Raw genomic sequence first — 12,806 nt, 5'->3', positions numbered from 1 at the left:
GGATATTTGGGTGGCTTCCCATTTGGAGCCATTATCTAGCATGCTGCCATCATTTTTTATGCCTACTCATGTTATGACCTCCTCCCGCCCCCTTGTCTGTGTGCGCAGGAGTGGCCAGGTGCCACAGGAACCTGAGAACTCCATGCTGTACTAATTGCCAACTTAACTAACTCTGAGATGATTTGGACAGAGACAACAGAAAGCCAAAATTCATGTTCAAAGGTTAAAACTTCCAATCCACAAGGAAGGCTGGCCATCCCAGGGAGAGAGAAAGTGGCCCGGGAGAGAGAAACACTGCTAGTCAATTCTCCTGTGGCTCTCACGAGCTTTCCCACGAGCTGTCTGCACGCCTTTCTCCTTCCTGCCCTCTCATGTTCCCTGAGCTCTGATACTCGGGCTTCGAAAGTACCTCATGTGAAGAGCTGGGTGGAGAGTGTCTTTGAGTTTGTGAGCTATACAGTCTGGCAAAATGACTGCCATTATAGCACAAAACAGCCACAGACAATAGGTAACCAAAAGCGTGCCTATGTGCCAAAAAGTCTCTACTTAGCACAGTGAGTAATGGAGTCGGGTTTGACGCAAGCCTTGAGTGGCTGGATCCCGCTTCGTGCCCCCTGCATTTAGGGGCATTTGTTACCTGCCAGGCTCCAGTGCGAGGCACTAACACACAATACTCACCTTCCAATAGAGTCCAGCAAACCAATCATCATGATGTGCCGGGACGGGTACACCAATAGCAGCCACAGCCCTGCCTCACACGTTCATGTCAAGGAAGGAATGACCTCCCAGAAATGCAACGCATGAACACCATTAGCAACATCTCAACCTTGGATTTTTGAGACAAGCAAAAGAAGTTTGTAACAGACAAATGCACACGTGCACACATGCCCATGCACACAGAGGTTTCGATAAGACCCGCCAATTGGAATGGTTTCTCAAAATGATTCCTGCCCTAATGCTTCCAAACTCCAGGTTCCTCAGCTCATGAGCGAAGGTTCAAGGTCATCGCAACTACAGCTTAGCTGTAATATTTCTAAAGCACTATGAACAGTGTAGGAGACAGTAAGCACTCCATAACCACACATCGGGGGTAGAGGCCTGGAGAACATCAAGCTCATAGACAGGCCTTGCTCAGATGACATGTACAAATAAACAGCCCCAAGTTTTCATTTCTCACAAACTTTCCAGACACTCCAATAACTCATCACAAGAAACCTTTAAAATTTTTTCTTGAAACCTTTGTAATTTCATGGGGGGCGGGGTGTAAACAGAGCATAAGGACTGGTAACTCTCCTGCTATCTGGCTAGGAGCCTCTGAGCTCAGAGGGCATGTCATTACAGCATGTGGCCACCAGATGGAGCTCCCCAGAGTTTACTGGTTCAGCAACCATGTGCAAAGATGGCCTCCTCTTTTCTCCATCTTGTGCCAACCTGTCCCTTTTCTGCCTCTGTCCTGCCCTGCCTCATAGATGCTCTTCTTGTCAGCCCACTGACTGTCACTGTATGGCCTGCCTTAGGTCACTAGAAATACCTAGCCCACTGCTCCAGCCCTGGCCCAAACAACGTCACTAGCTTAGTCCCTTTCTAATCCATGTTCTTTCTCTGTCCTATTCAGTAGCCTCTCATTACCCACTGTGCCTCAAGTGCACCCCAAAAGAGGCCTAAACACAGAATACTGAGCATAAGAATGAGGATGGATGGGAACACATGCTGTGTTGTTCTAGTTATATAATGTTCAGAAACCGGCAGAAGTGAACTATGATTCACTAGAATGGAGAATTTACTGGTGAACCCACAAAGAAAATCAGACACACCCTGCTGCATTCAGGAGCTGAGTTTGGGGGTGAGTTGGAGGGAGTGATGAATGCGGGACAGTGGCAATGCTCTGGATCCTAACCTGAGCGGTGACATCATGTCCTAGGTGTTTGTTTTGCAACTCGTGAAGCTGTCTAGAAGCCTGAGGGTGTGTAGACACAAGTTGAAGGGGTGACAGAAAAGGCTGGAAGCAGCCCGTGAGCGTGGGGGGTGGGAGTCAGAGTGCATGCTCAGCTCCCTGAGCTACCGACAAGCAGGCCACTTGGTCCCTGCTTCCCCATTTTCCACTCAGTTCCCTGACAAGGGGAGCACACTGGAGCATACATTATGGACTGAGGATACCCTGTGCGGCCTGTGCCCAGCCCTGGTATCTGTGTGTACGCATGACATGTTTCCACGCTGCAACCTGGTACAAATGAATCACTAGATTACACTTACACAACAGAGCTCTCTTAATCTGCCAGTATGGATGAAGGCAGAAGAGAGTTTTTGCTACAAATATTTGGGGCTGTAGCAAATAGTTCTTTATCTGCTTCTGTGTGCTGCTCAGAAATGAGAGCGGGAAAGTGGAAGATTAAAGTGGGAGATTATATGCACACCTAATGCATATGTGCATGTGTACACACACACACATGCACAAACACGCTTTCCCATCTTGGACATGAGGAGACATTGAAAAGAGATACGGGCCCGACCTGCCCCTGCACTGTCCTCTAAGCAGGTGCCGATGTCACAGAGAAGCCTTCACCTCGGTCGCTACACCCAACTTGTAATACTGACAAAGGACACATGCAAATGGACTGCCTGTGCCAGCCATACTCAACTCTAGCATAGCTACTGTATCCCACACAGCCACGCCCCTTCTAGATCACTCAGAACTTTCTAGCAAGCTCCAACAGATTTCCAACTGTATCTCTGGGCCTGACATCACTGTTTTGGAGCCCAGGGAAAAAGCTCTGCTCATCTGACAGGACTGTCGTGCATCCTGGAGAACAGTTCTCAGCCGATGATGATGCTCAGACCGTGCCCCTTAAATGGAATTGTTTCCATGCTAGTGTTTTGTGCCTGAGCAAAACAAACAAACCAACAAAAAACACACAAAGACAATGTAATAGCCGCAATGCGACCATTCCTTAAGTGGCCCCTGACACAAAATCCGTTTTTTCCACTGCTACTGGGGGGCGGGGAGGAAGCGGCTGGGTAGCAGCGTAGGAACTCAGTGCGTTTGATGCCCTTGGTCGGGCCAACTCCAGGGCTGTCAACAAATGCCTTTGAGGTATCAAAGAAAATATTTGCCTATGCCTATACCTTCCAGAGTTTTCCCTATACTCTCTTGTGGTAATTTTAAGGCTTCCAATCTAACATTAAGATCTTTGATCCATTTGAAGTTGATTTTCATACAGGTTGAGAGACAGGGTCTAGTTTCAGTCTCCTGAATGTAGCTAGCCAGTTTAGCCAGCAGTGTTTCTTAAAGAAGCTAGTGTTTCTCCAGTGCGTGTTTTTGACTCCTTTGTGAAAGATCAGATGGCTACATTTGTACGCGTTTATGCTTGCATGTTCTATCCTATTCCATTGGTCTTGTTGTCTGTTTTTGTGTTAGTACCTGCTGGTTTTGTTACTCTGTCTCTGTATTATAATTTGAAATCTGGTATTGAGATACCTCCAGGTTGCTCTTTTTCCTCAGGATTGCTTTTGCTATTTGGGGTCTTTATGTACGGATGGATGAATGTGGCTGTATCAAATGTAAAAGTTTCTGCACAGCAAAATAAATAATTACAAGAACCAAGAGTCAACCCATCGAATGGGATAAAACCTTTTCCAGATGCACAACAAATAAAGGATGCATATCTAGAAAATACAAAGAACACACACACACACCAGTCAAGCTTGCAAACACCAAGCCAGGTTCTCCAGAGAAAAGACAAAGGCGTTGACAGTGACAGGAACCCATAGGTGGCCACCAAGAACAGGCTGAGAGTCACAGGAGTGAAGAGAGACAGAGAACATGTGGAGAGGCGTGGGATAATGAAACTCAGCCAGGAAGCCATGGCACAGAGAGATGGCGACTTCCTTCTACTCCTCGTTCTCCTTCCTCCTTCCTCCTGGGCACAGATCCCTGTCCACCAGCACGCTCTGAGCCCCTTGACTACCATACAGTTTGGACAGGGTTGGGTGCACCGATCTGACAGACATGGCCGGCTTCCTACAGCCCCAGACCCATGTCCTATTTTCCAACCCAGCCTGTGTGCTGGGAAGGAGCTGAGACCCACCTCAAGTGGCCTCGGGGGACACAATGGACTCAGTGTTCTCCGCCCTCCGCAAGGGGGATGGGGACATGAAGTCTCTGTTGCCTGTGCCAAGAGTTAACAAGTCAGAATGTCCCAGTAACAACAACAACAACGTCCTATAGGTCTTACAGTGCGAGGGTGTTCTACGCACTTCCCATGTCTGAAGTCGACAGAGCTCCTGACGTCTTGTGAATCAAGTGCTGCACCCAGTCCCCTAATACAGATGAGTCAACTGAGACCGAGAAGAGCTTAGGGATCACAGACAGAGGTGAGGAGGGAGCTGGGCTGAGCTCAGACCCCAGAGGCCTTTCTCCACGGCGGCCTGCCAGGCCTTCGTCATCTCAGGATGCAGGAAAACCTTGCTTCCCTTCATTGAGAGGCTATCGGGAGCCACGCTTCTCCTGAGCCATGTGGAAAGTGCTTGTCAAAGACACCATGGAAGCCGGGTGCTGACGGTTCACGCCTGTAATCCCAGCTACTCAGGAGGCTGAGATCTGAGGATCGCGGTTCAAAACCTGCCTGGGCAGGAAAGTCCCTGAGACTCTTATCTCTAATTAACCACCAGAAAACTGGAAGTGGCGCTATGGCTCAAGTGGTAGAGCGCTCACCTTCAGCCGAAGCGCTCAGGGACAGCGCTTGGACCCAGAGTTCAAGCGCCACAACCAACAAAAACAAAAACCCACCATGGAACCTCTTCCACCTTCCTCATCCTCTGAAGCATGGCTGTGTTCATGTCCTCAGGTCCTGTTGGAATGTACCTCAGATAAGAGACGCTTATTGCAGCCCAGGCCTAGAGGCTGGATGTCACAGATCAAAGTGTGGGCTCTAAAGGAAAGACCCGTTCCAGGCCTCTCTCCGGGGTCTATCGTCATATAATCTGTGTGTGTGTACATCTGTCTGTGTGTGTGTGCGCATGCGCACGCGCATACATGCAATTTTCCTTTCCTTTCCCTTTTTTCTTTTTTTTTTGGTCTGTTGTGCGGCTTGAACTCAGGGCCTGAACACTGTTCCTGGGCTTTTCTGGTCTACCACTTTGAGTCACAACGCCACTTCTGGTTTTCTGGTGGTTCATTGGAGTCTCATGGACTTTCCCACTTGGGCTGGATTTGAACAATGATCCTCAGATGTCAGCCTCTTGAGCAGCCAGGATTACAGGCGTGAGTCAGCGGCGCCTAGCCCCAATTTTCCTTCTCTTATGAGGATAGTGGACGTAGTTGATTAGGAGCTTGTATTAATGAACTTATTGTATCTTCAGTACTTCTGTAAAGAGTATCTGCAAAGAAGGTCCCTGTCTGAAGTACTGAGCATTAGGACTGCAACGAGTGAATTTGAGAGGAGAAAAGCTGAACCCATATCAGGCCCAAAGATGGTGCTGGAGAGAATGCCCTCCGTCCCTCCCGCTCCTGGAAGTCCTCTCCCCGGCCTTCTGCGGACCATTTCCCTGACAAGCGTTTCTCTACAACAACTGATTTTCTTCTTACCTCTGATCTTCCCCTTCATAAAAAGAATTCAGGCCTGATGACAGCAAGCCGCTTCCATGTGCTTCTCCTCTGTCCTCCTATATCCGCCGTGAAGCGCACATGGCTGCTGTGGCCGAGGAACCGGCTGCAATGGCAGCCACTTCCCATGTGTGCGGAGACATGGTGCTGGCGAAACGCATGAGTAAGCTAAGAGGAGGACCAGCTCACCGCGGCCCGCGCTCCTGGATCCTCACCTCAGCGCCCTTGCGTTCAAGCAGCCTCCAGCGCAACGGCTGCCCTGGAGGAGAGAGCGCGAGTCCGCGCACGCGCAGCCAAGTAAGTCCAGAAGGGAAACGAAGACTGAAGGAGAAAGCAGACAGGCCGCAGGGCCCGCAAGAACCTGCGGGGGTCAGGGCGAGCACGCAGCACGTGACTGCGGGAGACATGAGTCAACAGGCCCCAGGGAGGAGGCCGGGGCACATCAGCCAAACCCCTAACTGCCAGCTGGGGGCGCTCGCCACACAGCCTGCTGCAGGCCACCCCGGCTCTTCCTGCTGAGTCGTCTGTGGCATGGATAAGAAAGGGCTTGGGACACCCCTGGACAGGGTCTCTTGTAGAGCTTCAAGAGGAGTGCCAGTCCCCCAGTTCAGCCAATGGCTGGGCATGCTGTCACTCCATGCAACGATTCTACAACAGCTGTCCTCCGTGCCAATGACTGCTCCTTGAGGACATTAGCCTTGACTCTTTGGTTCCAATCTCTATCCCGCCACTAGACTTAACATGTTCTAGACTGAAGGCAATGTCCCCCCTAGGGGACATGTGGCGATCATGCCTTGCACAGTGGCTAGTGGTCTCCCTGACCTCCATCTACTAAACACTGCACAATGCACATGACAAGGACATCCCCGATCACAAAGCCAAATGGACACAGTATCAAGCTGAGAAGCACTGGCCCTGCCACGCACGCCTGTAATCCCAGCTACTCAGGAGGCTGAGATCTGAGGATTGACGTTCAAAGCCAGCCCTGGCAGGAGTGTCTGTGAGACTCCTATCTCCAAGTAATCACCAGAGAACTGGAAGTGGTGCTGTAGCTCAAAGTGGTAGAGCGCTAGCCTTGAGCAGAAAAGCTCAGGGACAGCGCCCAGGCCCAGAGTTCAAGCCCACAACCAACCAAAAAAAAAAAAAAAACCTGGCCTAGACAAGATAGCTGGGACCCAAGGAATAGTTGTTGAATTAAAACCTAATTAAGAGGGCCAGGGGCTCTGGCTCAGTGGTACAGTACTTGCTCCGCATACATCAGCTAAGCCATGTAAAAAATGTATACCCATATAGTTGAGGCAGTAAATGTGTGAGTGGTGAATAAATGAATGAATGAATGATCAAGGCTCATGTCTTACAGAAATGCTCATTCAGTTTCCATAATATTAATGGTCTTTCCAGGATATTAGTATGTTATTTGTCTCAGTCAACAAATATTTAAGAAGCACTTACTACATGCTGTGATCTGTGCTTACAGCACTAAAGAAAGCAAATATGGCCTTTGGCCTCCCAGAGCCTAAACTGGAAAATGGAACCTGGCTATGCGCCGGTTGTTCCATAGCTATAGCACAATTATTCACATAAGCTGAGCTAAGACTTTTTTTTTTTTGTCGGTCATGGGGCTTGAACTCTGGACCTGGACGCTGTCCCCCAGCTCTTCAGCCCAAGGCTAGTGCTCTACCACTTGAGCTACAGCGCCACTTCCGGTTTTGTTGTAGTTAATTGGAGATGAGAGTCTCAGGGACTTTCCTGCCTGGGTTGGCTTTGAACTGCAATCCTCAGATGTCTGCCTCCTGAGTAGCTAGGAGGCAGCTCACAGGTGTGAGCCACCGGTGCCCGGCTTGGGGTAAGACACCTGACTCCTCTGAACATCTGTTCCTCCTGTGTAAAATCATAGGGAGTTCTCTGACTTTGAAATATGCTTCTAACAACTAAATGCTATTTATTTAGTTAATGAATCATTTTCTCTTTAGAGTTTTTATATTCCTATAATATTATCATCATTGATTATAAAAGATTGATAAATGGGGGTGTCCGTTCATGAAACGCCAGCTAAGCCAGGTGCCAGTGGCTCATGCCACTCAGCAAGCTGAGATCTGAGAATCTCAGTTTGAAGCTAGCTCAAGCAGAAAAGTCCTCAAGAATCTATCTCCAGTTAACCAGTAAACAGTCAAACTGGAAGTATGACTCACGTGGCAGAGCCCCAGCTGTGAGCAAAGACAAAGAGCACAAGGCCCTGAGTTCTAGCCCAGCACTAGCAAGCACACACACAAAATGCAGTTAAGGAAAACACTTACTGCCCACTGATGTTGACTGATACATACCATGAGCCTAAGGCAAACAAGTCTCCCCCACCACACAGCTCGAGAAATGAGGTGTGCTGAGTATTCCTATTTTATCTCCACAAGAGCTATTTACAAAAACAATTCGAAAAGAAAAACCAAAAATGGAGTGGGTTACTGCTGCATGAAACATAGACGAATCTCAAAATTATGAAGAGTAAAAGAAGCCAGATATGAAAGTGCATCTATTGTTTGCTTCCATCTACATGAGGTTTGACGGTGGGCCAAACCGTGGGGACAGAAAGAATTCTTGTTTTCTGTTGCCAGAGCGTTTGACTAAAATGAGGCAAAATGGGACCCTCTGGGTTTCTGTTATGTCAAAACAAAACAATGCATTTTAACTGTGCATACATTATATCCCAAGAAAGGAAAAAGTGGGCATTGTACAGATAAGGCTGTCTTCCCGGGAAGTTTCTAAAACTATCTCTAACTAAGTTATCTGCAGATGCTTGCCTCCGGAAGGAAGGCAGAGGACCCAGAACTGGAAGGAAACAGAGCATCTTTTGTATAACCTTGAAAACTACCCTGTGTATGCATTATTGTTTCAAAATAGTCATTCACACATATCATTATGCTACATAAAATAAACCAGCCTCTTCAGAAATAAAATATCATGTTTTCTCTCATAGGCAGAACCTAGATATTTAAAAAAAATAGCATAGCCAGGCACTGGTGGCTCACACCCATAGTCCTGGCTACTCAGGGGGCTGAAATCTGAAGACTGTGGTTTGAAATCAGCTCAGGCAGGAAAGTCCATGAGACTCTTACTTCCAATTAAGCATCAACATAGCCAGAAGTGGAGCTGTACCTCAAGTGGTGGAGTGCTGGCCCTGAACACAAAAGCTCAGGGACAAGCCCCGGACTAGCACAACAAGTTAGCATGAATGTAAACCAGGTCCTGACTTGCTGGAGATCTGGGTAAGAGGCGGGAGGTGAAAGAAGGCAAAAAGGGGTGACTGTGACCAAAGCATTTTATATGCATGAATGAAACTAGAATAATAAAACCCATTAAAATTGTTTCAAAAAAGAGGGGATGTTAATAAGGAGTAATAGAGGGGGTGAATTTGATTGTTGTATCTTATAGGCATTTATGGATATATTACACCAAAACCCCTTTGAACAATTAACATCTGCTGATACAAAAGAACGGTAAAATATATGCATTGTTATCTTAACAGAAACACACCCCTGGCTACAAAGGAAAGTTTCTCTCTAGCTGCCCACTGGAAATGTGCTGAAGGATTGATAACGAGACTTGCCCTGTGGGTAACACCCCAGTTTGCTGAGGAGGAGGGGAGCAGGGAAGGATCCTGCAGCACCCTGACTGTAAAAGCAAGTACCACAAGAATTTATTGTCAGACTCTGGTAGTTTAAGCCTATAATCCCAGCTACTCAAGAGGCTGAGATCTGAGCATTGCAGTTCAAAGCCAGCCCAAGCACGAAAGCCCATATAGACTCTTACTTACAATTAACTAGCAAAAGCTCAAAAGCTCTTCAGTTGTGGGGCTGGGAAGGTGGCTCAGTGGTAGAGCGCTTGCCTTGCATGCATGAGGCCCTGGGTTCAATTCCCCAGCACCACATAAGCAGAAAGAAAAAAGCCGGAAGTGACGCTGTGGCTCAAGTGGTAGAGTGCTAGCCTTGAGCTGAAGAGCTGAGGGACAGCGCCCAGGCCCAGAGTTCAGGCCCCACAACTGGACCCAAAAAAAAAAAAAAGCTCTTCAGTTGTGGTTCAAGTGGTAGAACATGCTAACTTTGAGTAAAAACGTCCAGGGACAGTGCCTAGGCTCTGAGTTCAAGTCCCATGACTGGCACCTAAAAAAGAGAAGAATTGACCTGTCTTCAAGTTGGCCATATGCTAAAAGAGTTCTCAAAAAAAAAAAGTAAAAAAAAAGAAAATTAAGAAAAAAAATAAACTATTGCTGTCATGACATTTTATTTGTAAATATCTTAACATGCATCTCCAAAAAATAAGAGCCCTCTTCACAAACACATGCATTTGCTGTCTACGGCTGCATAGTGAGTAAGGCCACCGCACAGCAGAAAGAGACAGACATGTCTTGCCTCATTGGTCCTGGGCCAAAAATCCAGGTGTGGCTAAGCTGGACAGCAGGACTCCAGAGCTCTCAGAAGGTAGTCCCCAGCCACGGACTGGTAGCTCACACCTGTAATGCTACCTACTCAGGAAGCTGAGATCTGACAATCCTGGTTCAAAGCCAGGCTGAGCAAGAAAGTCTGTGAGACTCTTACCTCTAATTAACCCAAAGTGGAGCTGAGGCTCAAAGTGGTAGAGCCTTGAGCAAAAATGCTTAGGGGCCTCCTCGAACTCAGTGGATTACCAGGCACAGAATGAGTCGCCAAGTGTCACCAGATGCCTGATACGCGCTTGCTCAGGCCATGACCCAATCAATGGTCCCCACTCTAAACGCCGAGGCAGCGGAACCCTCGTGGACGGCTGGACAGACCTCACAGTCCTCACACCCACTCTGAGAGGTCACGCTGGCCAAGGTCACCTTCCTAAGTACCAGAGCTAGACTTGCACACTTTCAGACATGAGTCCACTTCTGAAGTTTAAAGCGTGTGTGCGCGTGCGTGCCCAGAGCGGCCAGCCAGCAGCCACTGCTGGAGACAAATGTGTTTGCCTCCTGCTAGCAGTGGGCATGCCGTCACCAGCCTATTCTCACCACATGGGACGAGCACAGAAGACACCTTATTTCATCTCTAGAATACCTCACCTGCACCGACCTGCCCCGGAAGTGACCTCCTAGCCACAGCCCCGCCCCCAACCTTGACACTTTGTACATACCACTGCCTTCCACCCTGTTGGAAAACGCAGTAGCCAAGGCGGAAGCTATGGGCTCACTATACCTTAATCTGGTCGCCAGAAACAGGGGGACCAAGGGCGAACAAATGCAGCTGTGGTACTCACCCAACACGCTGTTGAAAACGACCTATACAGCTTGTGGGTGGGGATGGAAGGTAGGGGTGCCATTGTCCAAAAAGAAATACACTCTACCTGACTGAAGCAACTGTAACCCCTGTGCACGTCAGCTTTCAAATAACAATTAAAAACTTTCAATGAAATGCCATCTCTCCACTCCAGCGTCACCAGGTGAGTCACCGGCCGGAATCCCAGGGCGTTTCTGCCCATGGTTGTCTAGTGCTTGTTTTCTTATTCTCCAAAACTGGCCTAGCTGCCAGGTTTGCGCCCAGCTCCAAATGGCATACACATACCCCCTGCACTTACGAGAGAAATGGTGTCCACCAACCCTTGGTGTATACAGGCCTTCACGTTATATTTTCCAGTATGTGCAACATTATAAAGGAAACTTGGTTTCTGACACCCAGTGCTCCACATTGAACAAATCGTAGGAAAATGAATTCCATAATGTTGGTGCCAGAACAACTTTTGCAGGCTATGTCGGAGCTGAAGTGTTGCTTCACCGTAGAGTGCTTACCTAGCATGTGACACAGTGCGACCTCACCCAGTAGCACAACGAAAAGAAAGTGAAAATGACCTAAATCCCTAGGCTTCCACCGGAAACGCCACAGCTGTCCGGGGACACGTGCTCACATCTATTGAGGAGAGGCTTTGGTGTGGCGCCAGCGAGGTGGGGGAGCACAGGTACCGCTGAGGCACAAGGCAGCTCGTGCAACAGAGAGTGCGCTGGCCTCCTACTGTGCCCCGCTTCCAAATGCTCGTCTAAATCTCTTTGTAATTTTGAGGATGAGAAAACAAAGGCCTGAAGACAAACCTTCTTGTTCAGGGTTATATAAAGTCCCCCAGCCCAAGTAGAACCCAGTCTCTGTTAACACCCGCTCTGTCTAGAGTGGGCTGGAGGTGAAGAGAGGGTGGGCGCTTGGACATCTGTTTATTTGTTCAATGGATTTCCTTGGTTGCTGCTGCGGATGGGATCCGGAGCCTGCCCCGTGGTTAGCACATGTTCAACCAATGAGCTGCCCCCAACAGCTGATGTAAATCCTGAACCAAGCTGAGCCAAAGGCAGAAAATGGCAATAAAGAAATCCCTGAATGGCTACAGCCACACGTCAGGACATCCCCCACCGAAAGGAACGCTTTGGTCAGTTAGCCAGGGAAGTGGCATTGCTTCCCAGTCGCCCGCGGCGCTTGAGGAGCGGAATGCCTGCTGCGGTGCCTTCCCCTGCAGCTGAGCAACGCCCGCCTCGCACGGCTGCAGCTTCTCGGGAAAGAATGGCACATTCCCCTCCTCCTAACGGTGCCCACGCGGCCTGGCGCACAGCAGGAGAAAGGAACGGGAACAGGGTCCACAGCGAGGCCGTGAGGCACCTGCGCCGCGCCGCTGCGGCTCGTCACTCCGCAGGGGAGGAGACGGCGCTGCAGACCCTCCGCGCTGCGCTTGTCTCCATCCATTTTGTTCTTCCCGATGTTGCTGTGTCTCGCTGCCGCCGGTTCTCTTGGGGTCGGATGGGGGTGCGGGCAATGCGTTTTATTGGCCGCTGTGATTTTTCCAATCTACTGAACCCCATGGGGAGGGGGGAAGGGGGTCCTGCACATTGAAAGGCCGGAGCGTTACGCTTTGAAAGGAGTCAGGCAGCCCCCCAAGGCTCAGGCAGGCGCCGTCTCCCCAGAACGTCCGGATCCAAAGCGCAGCACACACTGCGAGGCGAAGCGCGAACCTCGTAAACAAACGGCCCGTTCTGTCCTCAGCACGCGCGCATCCTGCGCGGCCCACCGCCCGCCCCGCCCCTGCACATACACGCTCGCGTCGTGGCCCCGTGGCCCTCTCCCCGGCGCCGGCCTCACGCTGCAGCCGCCCCTCCCCGCGCGCTGCCCGCAGCCGCAGCCGCAGCGGTCACGGCTGCAGCCAAGGCCCCGCTTCGGGC

The 12,806-nt window shown here is 49.6% G+C and overlaps 1 protein-coding gene across 1 annotated transcript in view; it reads right to left on the bottom strand.

Annotated features, from left to right (window-relative positions):
- Window positions 1–12,806, bottom strand: part of Clcn4 (chloride channel, voltage-sensitive 4) — a 59,998-nt gene that overhangs the window by 46,854 nt on the left and 338 nt on the right. The window lies entirely within an intron of this gene.

This window comes from Dipodomys ordii, unplaced genomic scaffold (genome assembly GCF_000151885.1).
Source record: "Dipodomys ordii isolate 6190 unplaced genomic scaffold, Dord_2.0 Scaffold150, whole genome shotgun sequence".
NCBI classification, from domain to species: Eukaryota; Metazoa; Chordata; class Mammalia; order Rodentia; family Heteromyidae; genus Dipodomys; species Dipodomys ordii.
This window is presented reverse-complemented; position numbering and strand designations above follow the sequence as displayed.